General features: G+C 33.3%; 1 protein-coding gene across 2 annotated transcripts in view; it reads left to right on the plus strand.

Moving 5' to 3' along the window:
- The first annotated feature begins 818 nt into the window (after positions 1–818).
- The window catches only part of taok3a (TAO kinase 3a), an 88,016-nt gene continuing 75,633 nt past the window's right edge, over positions 819–13,201 (plus strand). Inside the window, exon 1 of one of the 2 annotated variants that reach the window (XM_073840622.1) lies at positions 819–1,187. The gene's annotated coding sequence lies outside the window, so the exon portion shown is untranslated. Of the gene's footprint in view, positions 1,188–3,790; positions 3,926–13,201 lie in introns of those variants that run through there. The other variant, XM_073840623.1, reaches the window with a different exon arrangement.

Below are 13,201 nucleotides of genomic sequence, written 5' to 3' on the forward strand. Positions count from 1 at the left end.
TATAAAAAGACATACAAGAAAATATATGCTTTAATGCCTTTATTGGTCTGTAATATTGCTTTGAATGCCCATTGAGTAGGGTTTCATTCATTGTGCAAAGTTCGTGTATTCATCAAACACATTGTATGTTTTTGTAATTGTTTATCACCAATATTGCCATTTTTTTCCCTTCAAAAACAAGCATGATGTAGTAAGTGAAATAAGTCATACTGACTTATCTATAAAACAAAATTGTGTGTATATATTTTAAAATTGTTTTGAACAGCATTTCTCCATTGTGGTGCATAAAACAGGGATACTACAACAGCTAGAAATAATAATAATGATAATACAAAAAGGACAAATAATAGTGAAGAAACCTGATACAAATGACATTACATTAAGAAACACCGTGTATGGCATAACATGGTACAACAACAATAACAAAATAACAATAGGCTAATTATTGCTATAACATCATCATAAAACATTTTAGGTGATCATTTAGCTATTATTCACAGATTGGAATAACAGGTGTTTAACACGGTAAGTTTGAGCAACTCCTGCTTGGTCAGACGTATGCAACACATAAATATTGTAATATATTATATTCACTGGCCCTGCGGAGTAATCTACGTTAAATCCTCGATCTAATCATCATTACACTAGATTAATAATCCTATCAAACGCTTTTTCAGAGACCTGCCACTGTCATCTCTATTGTGTCCCAGTGAGTTGTTCCTTACTCAACCGGGAGGTGGCGCCGTTGAGTTTAAAAGCTGTTTGACTCGCGGAGATCGTTTATCAGCGCTGTTACCTTGTAGCAGGTACGATGGGGTTGTAAAAGCGTCAGACGCTTGTCAGTTCTTTGTCAGTCGAGCTGTGTTTAGCGCAGTGTTTATGCTGGATATCATAACACGAAGAGTGTGCACGTTTTATCATCACACCGACGAGAGAGATAGTCATGACGTCTGTCGAAAATAAAACAGGTTGATGCGTTTTCAGGTGTAGGAGCACCAAGACGCCAATTGCAATGAGTTTGGAAGTTTATTTCCCTCAGCATTCCACCTTACAAGGGCTACAGGAGAAATAAGGTGGATTTGTACTGTGCATCGTTAAGGACTGCGTTCATTCGCCTGAAGACATTTGCTTTTAACTAGACTTCTATGGAGTTGGACCTGGATTAAAGATAAAGCTTCGCTGACTCGGTAAGGACGTTTTATTTCTTGGCATTCACATTTTGTATGGCTTTGTCAGCTCAACTGTTTTGTCTTGCAGAAGTATTTTTTATTTGAGATACGCTGCGTCGTCAATTAAAAGCGTCTTTATCGTATCTGGTGTCACTATTCGCCTCTCCGTAGATTCCCTCTGCGCTCGATTGATTTTCCTGATGAACCTTAGACTTCATAAAGTAGAACATTTACTACAACTGGCCGAGTGACGCGTAGTATTTGTTTAAACTTTACTATTTGTTTATTTGTTTTTGTTGACACACAATTCTTTTGTGATTTTATGCTTCTTTAATGGTTTTCATATGGGTTAAAGAAGTAATTCTTGAGTTTATTTATTTGACTACTTCATAATAGCCTGTTCACATTTTGCACTTCATTTGTAAAGTTAGACAAGCAAAAAACTGAATTGACATTTAAAAAATTCTATAAAAGTGTTATTTTCTGTTTTTATGCATTTAAAGATTTACCCATATATGGTTGTTTATATGCACATTTACCCTCATATGGAGTATTTGTTTTAAAAAGGTCTATAAAGTCATTGAAATATTATTTTAAAAAGTTCTATAAAAGTGCAAAGTGTTATTTCCTGTTTTTTATGCATTTATTATTGAGGTAAACTTTAAAAAAGGAGAAGAAAATTAATTATAGAGACAAAAATGAAAGCTACTTTGTTGCCTATTCTGGAATGTTATTAATTTATTTATTTTTTTAATTTTTCTAAATGAAGATTCACCAATATATGGTTGTTTATATGCACATTTACCCTCATATATGAAGTATTTGTCTTAAAAAGGTCTATAAAATCATTTAAATATTATTTAAAAAAAGTTCTATAAAAGTGCAAAGTGTTATTTCCTGTTTTTATGCATTTATAATAGAGGCAAACTTTAAAAAAGGAGAAGAAATTTAATTATAGAGACAAAAATGAAAGCTATTTTATAGCCTATTATGGAATATTATTCATTTATTTAATTTTTAAATTATTCTAAATGAATATTCACCCATATATGGTTGTTTATATGCACATTTACCCTCATATATGGAGTAAGTGTTATTTCCTGTTTTTATGCATTTATTTTAGAGGCAAACTTTAAAAAAAAGGAGAAGAAATGTAATTATATAGACAAAAATAAAGCTATTTTATAGCCTATTCTGGAATGTTATTAATTAATTAATTTTTTTAATTATTCTAAATGAAGATTCACCAATATATGGTTGTTTATATGCACATTTACCCTCATATATGAAGTATTTGTCTTAAAAAGGTCTATAAAATCATTTAAATATTATTTTAAAAAGTTCTATAAAAGTGCAAAGTGTTATTTCCTGTTTTTATGCATTTATAATAGAGGCAAACTTTAAAAAAGGAGAAGAAATTTAATTATAGAGACAAAAATGAAAGCTATTTTATAGCCTATTATGGAATATTATTCATTTATTTAATTTTTAAATTATTCTAAATGAATATTCACCCATATATGGTTGTTTATATGCACATTTACCCTCATATATGGAGTAAGTGTTATTTCCTGTTTTTATGCATTTATTTTAGAGGCAAACTATAAAAAAAAAGGAGAAGAAATGTAATTATATAGACAAAAATGAAAGCTATTTTATAGCCTATTCTGGAATGTTATTAATTAATTTATTTTTTTAATTATTCTAAATGAAGATTCACCAATATATGGTTGTTTATATGCACATTTACCCTCATATATGAAGTATTTGTCTTAAAAAGGTCTATAAAATCATTTAAATATTATTTTAAAAAGTTCTATAAAAGTGCAAAGTGTTATTTCCTGTTTTTATGCATTTATAATAGAGGCAAACTTTAAAAAAGGAGAAGAAATGTAATTATATAGACAAAAATGAAAGCTATTTTATAGCCTATTCTGGAATATTATTCATTTATTTAATTTTTAAATTATTCTAAATGAATATTCACCCATATATGGTTGTTTATATGCACATTTACCCTCATATATGGAGTAAGTGTTATTTCCTGTTTTTATGCATTTATTTTAGAGGCAAACTTTAAAAAAGGAGAAGAAATGTAATTATATAGACAAAAATGAAAGCTATTTTATAGCCTATTCTGGAATATTATTCATTTATTTAATTTTTTAAATTATTCTAAATGAATATTCACCAATATATGGTTGTTTATATGCACATTTACCCTCATATATGGAGTATTTGTTTTAAAAAGGTCTATAAAATCATTTAAATATTATTTTAAAAAGTTCTATAAAAGTGCAAAGTGTTATTTCCTGTTTTATGCATTTATAATAGAGGCAAACTTTAAAAAAGGAAAAGAAAATTAAATATAGAGACAAAAAATGAAAGCTATTTTTATAGTTTATTCTGGAATAACTAAGCATTATTAATTTATTTACTTTTTAAATTATTCTAAATGAATATTCACCCATATATAGTTGTTAATATGCATATTTACGCTCATGTATGAGGGTAAATGTGCTGCTTTGCATAGCCTGCTGGGTCGAGATGGTATGCACTTATTTCCGTGAGCGCTTGTATGTTAGTGAACTTCACTATATGCGCACACGGCTGTTCATCCAGGAAGTCAGAGATAGACAGACAGACAGGCGAACATGGGCCATCAAAACGTTTAAAATACTCCATTTCCGGATGGAATAAATGTTTTTGGGACGGTAAAATTTGCCTTCGAGCTTCAGTCACCCTACAGAAAACAGGTCAGTATCATTCATTGCATTGCCGTAAGTTTCGTGGATAAAATTATCAAAGGTTCTGCGAGACATATATCCGTACACATTAATTTCAAAAGTCATGCAGAAAGAATCAAATACAACCCAGAGTTGTATAACGCAGACATCCGGATGTCTAAACGGAGTTCATTTATTTTAACTAACACCTGCTGGCTCTTTGCAAAGCTAGTCAGTTTGCTAACCTAACTGTTCTCAGCCCTATACCACCCAAACTTTCACTTCCTCTGAAACGGTCATTTTCGTCTAACTTTGCATACGACTCGTTTAAAAAAAGAGCGTGCGAGAAACATTATCCATTTATTAAGTCGCTGCGTAAAGACGCAGTTATATCGTTAAAATGAAAGTACATACAGTTTGACATATTCAGAGATGTGAGGGCTGATGTCATATTGGACTGTTTATGGGTGTCCTTGGCTCTTTTTTTCCTCGTCTATAGCCCCCGCTCCTTGTGTAGCTATTTTAAGCAGCGCGTCTCGTTCACACACATGCAGCGTTTATTCTGTCGGATGGAGATCGTGAAGTTTATGGTCATGAGGAGCGCAGGATGAAACATCTCATCATGAGGATGAAGGTACATTTTTCTACCGTTATTTGGCGCTGTCAGCGTTGTGCATAAACTAGTTAAGTCGTTTTTGGCTTCATTTATTGTTGTAAAGAATATGTGATGGTAGTAGTGATGGCAGCTGGAGCTATTCCTGTTGGTGAATTATCTGGTTCGTCTTTTCATATAGGCTAAATTACAGGCTAATACGATTTCTGTGCATTTTTTAAATCATTTGTCTTAATTGTGTTCGATTCGTATCGTTGTCTGAATAAATCGTTCTTGTGAGTCAAATCAGTTCGAAAGAATCGGGATATTCGTTCATGAACCGGACTGAATCGCTCTGAACGCTTCTCAAATCATTGTGCTTACACAAAAAATAATGGTATATATTGCACCTCTTCATATGTGAAACTTCTGAAGTACTTGAGTTAGCTGAGTACTTGAATACTAGAGTGAGTTACTGATGTACTCTACCAGTCAAATATTTTTGAACAGGAAGTTTTTTAATGTTTTTTAGTACAGCAAAAAAAAAAAAAAAAAACAGTAAAATAAATTTCGAAATATTTTTACTATTTAAAATAACAGTTTTCTATTGGAATATTTTAAAGTTTATTTTATTCCTGGTATTTCAAAGCTGAATTTTTACAACATTAAATGTCACTTTTTATTAATTTAAAAAAAATACTTGCTAAATAAAAGTATTAATTTCTATAATTCCCCCAACCCTAAAGAATCCTGAAAAAATATACTCAACTGTTTTAAATATTGATAATAATAATAAAAATTGTTTCTTGAACAGCTAATCTGCATTTTAGTATGCTTCCTGAAGGATCCAGATCACCATTAAAACATTAAAAATCTTGACTTTTGACTGGCAGTGTATGTAGTAGCAAGTATGATTTATTTATTTATTTTTATTTATTTTTTTTGTTACATTTTTTTACTTTGTTATATTAAACAGGTGTTATATTAAGATCACGTAAACGTCTTCATTCATTACGGGTGGCAAATATATTCATGGTATTCATAGAATACAATTTCATTTTAGATTTGCAGCTCCAATTTTCAAGTAAACATGTTTCTCATCTCGATATGTGTATCAGTGAACCTTATGAATTATTACTCTGTTGTACGTGCATTTACTAGGCAACCATTTTAACTCATTTTGGTGGTAATGAAGTCATTCAGCCAGATCTATTAAAGTCCTAATTTGAACATTTTAAATCTTCTTAGTATAACAGTTTGAGAATTTAGCAGTGTGATGAGAAAGTGTGTTTCTGAAAAACCAGGCTGCTAGACATAGTGTTCGTGGAAGATCTATTTCCAGAATGTAGCAATGTTTGGAAGGTTTGTACCTTAACTTTGAAACGTATTGAAAAGTTTAATTGAAACACTTGGTAGCAGGTAAATTAGATATCCTTGAGTGCTTTTATGTTTTGAAACAGAATGAATTTGTGAACTAGCTTAGTAGAAATGACTAGTGCCTAAAGCTGGTTGTGCTAAAAAACGAACTAAAAGGTTGTAGGTTTCAGGGCTGTCAAACGATTAATTGTATCCAAATTAAAAGTTTGTGTTTACATAATATATTTCTACTGTGTATGTTTATTATGTATAATACACACACATACATGTATATATTATATTATATTAATCCAGGGTTTCTGGAGAGGGTCTACTCTGTACCTATAGCTACAGCGTACTGTATAGCTCTTCTATACTGATATGTGTACATTGTGAGACCATTGTTCTTTTGGTTTCAGGTTGACTCTTTAGTTTAGTTAGTTTATTATCAAACTGGTGACTGATCAAGGTGACTCTGGGACAGTTGTGTGTCTGTATGTACCTTAAGGTTTAATGCTTTATTGCTCTCACACACATCTTTTATAGATGCTCTTATCTGATTGCTGCATGTTTGGTAACTGGGACATTCCTAAATTAATTGCATCGAAAACTATGTTTTCATTCCAGGAAGTGCGCTTGTATGTCAGTGTTATCTTTTTAGCATGAACCTGTTTTAATGTTGCTGTTGCAGCATTTGCCTCCTTTTTTTTTTTTTGTTCACTTTGATGTCCTGGTTTGAGGACAGAGCTCTAACAACAAAAACACAAAACTTTTCTGAATATAGGTTGATGTTTAATTGACTTTAATAATTATTTAATTTAATGATTATTTCATCACAATATGAAGTCTATGATACAAAATGTATTTATTTATTTTTAATAGAGGATAAATGAAGAATTGGAAAAAATGAAAATTTTATACGTTTTAAAGTTCAATTATTCTATCTAATGCACTTCGAGAGTTTGGGCAAAATAAGAGCTCCAACTCGTGTTCAATAACAGAAAACTTAAGTCAGAAAGAAGTCAGTGAGTTGACTTGTACCTGAACTTTAAAGGGGACTCAACCCTCTTTTTATTTGTGATATACTATCAGTCTAATTTACATTCACCCTGGCATATTAGGAAGCCAAACAAATTAAAATATAATAATGACAGTAATAGCCATATATTATAAAACAACTGCACTGCAAAATCAATGTAAATTAATGTTTCATAAGTATATTATTTTTGCTTTACACTACAATAGCGAAATTACAATACTTCTTTCCTAATTTCTGCATTTTAAAGAGTAATTGAAATTTGGACAGCAGTAACATTACCCATTTAAACCGCTTGCTCCTCAGCAGTTCATACTGCACTTTTAAGCTTTTATTTTGACGGAAAACTCCAGCTTCAGTGAAAACAGGCTTACAAAAATGCATCCCGCTAAAACTCTAGTGAAATGCTGTAATCATCTGGCGTGAAAGTAATGCGCGCTAAACTCACAGCACACAAAATCAACAAATTGACTGCATTCACTTTGAACTGAGCCCTTCTAAGCCACAGAAAACACCAGATCCAGATCACAAGCTGATCGCCTAAACAAAGTACAAATTGCGCTTTCGGGTTTAGTTCATTTGACACATACTGTGTCAAAACATAATGGCCCAAAACACAACTTTAAAAACCTTTTATGTTAGAATAAGAAGTTTAAATATATTTTAAAAACTACACATTTTGCCAAGAAGACCTATTGTTTTATACCATCATGTGACCAAGATAATATCGAGATATTGATCAAATTGTTACATCCCTACTTTATACAATTTGATAATTAATGTATAGAAAGGATTTTTTTGTGGAAATATCATTTCACACTATCATAAGTTCAGGATTTTTTTAAACCCAGAATTTTCAAGCTGGCAGCATGTTAATTAAAGAACTAAAGATATGTTTAACCATTTGTACTTAAGCAAATTTGGTAATAAAAGAAGGGCAGTCCAGTGATGCCTGTTAATAGTCTCTTTGTGTATTTGTAGTAGTATATGGGTGTTGTCATCTGCATTTGACAAGTGCTTTGTTGTTAGGCCAATTTGAAGCCATTGCTCAATTTAGACACACACATACTACATCATACCACAAAACCTAATCACCACACACTATATATGTATAATGGATTTTTTCTCTTGTGTAGAGCTTGTAAAAGTATCTTTTGTAGATCTAAAGTTTGTTCACACTCCAGGCATGCATGGCTTTATTAAGGCCAAATGGTACAATCATCTTCCACTTCATTATTCTTCAGTTTCAGAGGAGTTTTAGTGACCAAACCTCTGTGTAGATTCCAGCCTGTCCAAATCACCACCTTGACTAATCTTAATTCCTCTAAAATATGACTTAATGATGTAGTGTCATCAAATGAGTTGACCATAGTCCATGCGTGCTGTTTTTGAACTGGCTTGCCCTCCATCGCTCCTTTGATGGCAGCACAGGGAGTCAGAGTGTGGCCTGAAAACACCCAGCTCGTTATAATTAGCGCTACTGATTAAGCCTCGCGGACTGCTCTGCCTGAGTTATAATGTGTGCCCAATCAATTCTTTCACTGCGCTCCATTCCGGGCCTCAACTTTGCAAACTCCCTTTTTTTTGTTCCATTCTCAGCAAGGTTGTATTTTTAAATTTGCCATAGAATGGAAAACTGTATTTACCTTGGCATAGTTGAATAATAAAAGTTCTGTACATGGACATGGCATACAGTGAGTCTCATACACCATTGTTTCCTCCTAGGCTTGTAAATAGACTTGTAAAACCGTTTCTAGAGAATGTTTGCCCTTACCTAAGCCAAAAACCTTCTATGTAGATATCAGAGAGCAATTTAAAACATTGTATCAATGCATTCTATGGCACTTTTAATGCATTGCAAGAGCATGGTCCTGTAGTTCATATTTAACATGCGTCCTTGGATTTCTTTGGTTGTGACAGTGTTCAGTTTAAAGTAATATTTCACCCAAAAATATGCTTGTGAACAGTGATGGGAATAACGGCGCTATAAATAAACGGCGTTACTAACGGCGATACTTTTTTCAGTAACGAGTAATCAGATGAATTACTGTTTCCCCCGTTACAACGCCGTTACCGTTAATGACAATAAAATGCGCGTTACTATAACTGAGAACACTGAAGCGGTTTTCATGCGATCTGCGTCTCTCTCAGCCATAGGACCTCTCTTTCTCTGAGGTGTGTGTGTGTTTGTGTGTGTTCGGGGCCGGGGCGGGACACATAACCAATGATGATGATTGGTGTGTCTGTAAACGTGGTGTAACTGAGAACGCGATGATTGTCTTAGATTGAGTAAATTTCCATTGTTTGCCAATCAGAGGCAGAGTAGTGCGCGTGAAGCACACGCACACTGAAGCACACGCACGGTCAGTCGCACACACCAACATCCAGGACTCACAACGATGGCAAGTCCAACAAGTTCAAAGGTAGTTTTTGCAAACTGGAAGTATAAGCACTCGCTGAGGTGAAAAGTAAAAATGTTTTTGTAACGTGCAACTTTTGCCCAGGAAAAAAGAGTCTCTCTGCGTCGGTGACAAGTAATTCAAATCTACTGAAGCACCTCACATCGTCACATGCCGACACAAAATTAATTTAATAATAATAATTATTATTATTTGTTTGTTTTTGGTACATTTCTTCAGAAGCATAATTTATATTTAGACTTATTTGTTGACGAGTTGTGGTCTGTGCAATAAATATTTAAAGTTCTAAACCATCTTGTGCCTTATTGTTCCACTATAGTAATGATATTTATAATAATATGTTGAATTTGATAGTTGTCTCTCACGTTGTCCCACAACAACATTAAAATAGTGTTGATTAGTGTACAATGTTTTATATTTATTGTATAGTTATATTAAATTAGTTTTTTTTTAAGTAACGCAATAGTTACTTTGCCTGGTAATTAGTTACTTTTATAATGATGTAACTCAGTTACTATTTGTGATAAGTAACTAGTAACTATAACTAATTACTTTTTTAAAGGTACGTGCCCAACACTGCTTGTGAATGTGTGTTGACTGACAAAAAAAGAGAAGAAATTGTTGAATAAATTTGCTATTTTGGTTTTCTTTGTGCACAATGTATTCTTGTAGCTTAATAACATTACAGTTGAACCACTGATGTCACATGGACTGTTTATTAATGTCCTTACTACCTTTCTGGGCCTTGAATGTGGTAGTTGCATTGCTGTCTACGCAGGCTCAGAAAGCTCTTGGATTTCATCGAAAATATCTTAATTTATATTCTGAAGATAAACAAAGGACTTATGAGTTTGGAATGACACAAGGGTGAGTGATTAATGACAGAATTTTCATTTTTGGGTGAACTGTTCCTTTAAGATGCCCACTTGATGAATTGCTGACAATTCAGCTTCAACATATCATTCTTGCTCTTAGAGTGTAGAGTTTCAGGCCTTTGTTTTCTTAAACCTTGACTAAAGCCTAAACCCTTATCACTTACATGTTAGTGGTTTGTCAATAATCCTGCTATGAATTTGCTGTTTCATCCAATCCATGTATATGGACACGCTCTAGTTATCTTCTTAAGTCAGCATGAGGATTACCTCTTTTGTCACTTTTTCGTGGCTCAAGCTGCCTGTTGCACTGCGTGCAGCCCATCTCCCTCGGTAACCCATGAGCCTTGTCTTCTGGGACTCTGAACTTTTTTATCTTCTCTCTCAGTCTCTTCGATGTGAGCTCAACGTCTCTGTTGAAAAATGCATCAGGATGGGAGTAACCACGCTGGCAGTCTGACGGGGCGGCTCGAGAGTGTATGGCCCAGTAGGAAAGCACATTAAAAATTAAACCTCTGCCATCAGTCGTAATGTTCAGCTGTGATCAGCTTCAGCAAGTCTCGTAGAAGAACGCTGCTAAAGATAACACAAGGAATACTTTCCTTGCTGATGACACTCACGTGTGCTGATTTTAATAGCTTTGTCGAAAGCTGTATGAATTCGTAAAAGACACTTGCTGCCGATGCTTTAGGTAATTGCATTGCTCCAGTGGATTCAGTTACTGATATTGACTGCAGCCCCTTTTGCAGGTTCACAATAGCAGCCCTGTCACAGTAAGGTGGCTCTGTAGGTCACGGTACTGGGGAAATAAACGCTGCGCTGTCACAAAGAAATGTCAGTTAGATAAAAAATGTGAGAAATAGATCGCTGTTATAAGGCCAAACTAGAGGCACCTTGAGTCAATGGTGTGTTGCTTTGAAAACAAATGACATAGTTCATCATATTATAACTTAGCGTTATCCTTAAATGGATAATTCACCCAAAAATTAAAATCACCCCATGATTTACTCACCCTCAAGCCATCCTAGGGGTATATGACTTTCTTATTTCAGATGAATATAATCAGAGTTATATTAAAACTTCTTCTAAGTTTAAAATTGCAGTGAATGGGTGTTAATTTTTTTTGAAATCCAATGAACTGTCCATCCATCATGAAAAAAAAAGTGCTCAATACAGATCCAGGGGATTAATAACAGCCATTTGAGGTGATTTTGATACGTTTGTGACAAAACAAAACACCAGTCTCGAATTAGAATTACAAAACAAGGATATGTAAAGAAAAATGCTGGAGGATTTCAATATAAGCCAAGAGGAGACTAGTTTTCCTTTGCTGTGAACAAAATTTGGTTCTCTCAAGACTAGCATATTCTCATTGGAGCCTATGCTATGCCTACATCCTACGTCATCTGCTGGAACAGTTTAGAAAGTTGTTAACTGCCCGCTGTTCTTCAAAAAAAAAAAATTCAGGTCGAACAAATTCTATGGTTTTTCAGCATTTTTGTGTATTTAAAACCTTTCTAACAATGACTGTATGATTTTGAGATCCATATTTTCACACTGAGGACAACTGAGGGACTCATATGCGACTATTATAGAAGGTTAAAACACTTACTGATGCTTAAGAAGGAAACACCATGCATTAAGAGCTGGGGTGAAAACTTTTTGAATTTGAAGATCAGGGTAAATTTAACTGATTTTGTTTTCCGGGAAACATGTAACTATCTTCTGCAGCTTCTGAAGGGTGGTACTAAATTAAAACATATATGATATTTGGGCAAAATAAGAAAATGTACACTTCTTCAGTCTGTTCAAAAGTTTTCACCCCTGGATCTTAATGCATCGTTTTTCCTTCTGGAGGATCAGTGAGCGTTTGAACCTTCTGTAATAGTTGCATATGAGTCCCTCAGTTGTCTTCAGTGTGAAAAGATGGATCTCAAAACCATACAGTCATTGTTGGAAAGGTTCAAATACATAAAAATTCTTAAAAAAAAAAAAAAACTGCTGTGGATCATTTAGGTAACAACACAGTATTGAGAATCAAGTGTATGTAAACTTTTGAACAGGGGAATTTGTTTTTTATAAATTCAACAATTTTTTTTTTTTTTGTGGACTGTATGTAAATATAATATCTCTTATGTGAAATATTATTCAGGTCAGTGCTAACTAAAAAATACCATGCATCTTATTTTGGTAAAATTATTAACATTTTTGAAGATTCTGCAAGGTGTATGTAAACTTTTGACCTCAACTGTATGTGCCAGAAGAAGAGAATAGAAAGTTCAAAAGAATATAATTATTTGACGCATAAATATTTTGTAATTTTATAACTCTCACTTTTAAGCAATTTAATGCGTACTTGCTAATTAAAAGTATTAATTTATTTAAAAAGTGGGTGTGGAGTAGTAGTAAAGCAAAATAAAAATAAAAATATCTCCAATGCAAATCTAAAAAAATAACATGTTTGGTTCATTTGGTTTGTATTTTTATAGCATTGTACTGGGTAGTGAAATCTCCCAAGTCTAAAATCTCCACAAAACAAATACTACTACATAATAAACATCATGTCTGTTCATCTGAATGGTTGTGATTGTTGCATTTTCTCTTTCTGCGTGGACAGACTAGTCACTTGTCTTATATCTTTGATTTTTGTTGTCAGGCTGCATTGTCATCACATGCTGTTTTATATTTAATGCCAAGTGAAACAGATTTTTGTTTTTAATGTGTAACTGTTATTCTCATATGCATGTGTGTGCTCATTCAGTTCCTTTCTATCTTTATTGCACTCTCTTTGTTCACATGAATCTGTAGTTTGATCATTGTAGATCATGGATAGCTTTTCTGTTAGCCCGTTTACACCTCATCTGACCTTCTGTCTCATATCACTAGAGGACAGTGCTGGTGTAAATGTTTTGCGATCCAATCAATGGAATTCAGAGGTAGACAAAACCCATTTAGACAAGAAGCTTCCTCTTCATACATGTTCAGTCTAAAAATAAATATGTAAATATTTGTGTGTGTGTGATGGGTGAG

Source organism: Garra rufa, chromosome 5 (assembly GCF_049309525.1).
Source record: "Garra rufa chromosome 5, GarRuf1.0, whole genome shotgun sequence".
Taxonomy (NCBI): Eukaryota; Metazoa; Chordata; class Actinopteri; order Cypriniformes; family Cyprinidae; genus Garra; species Garra rufa.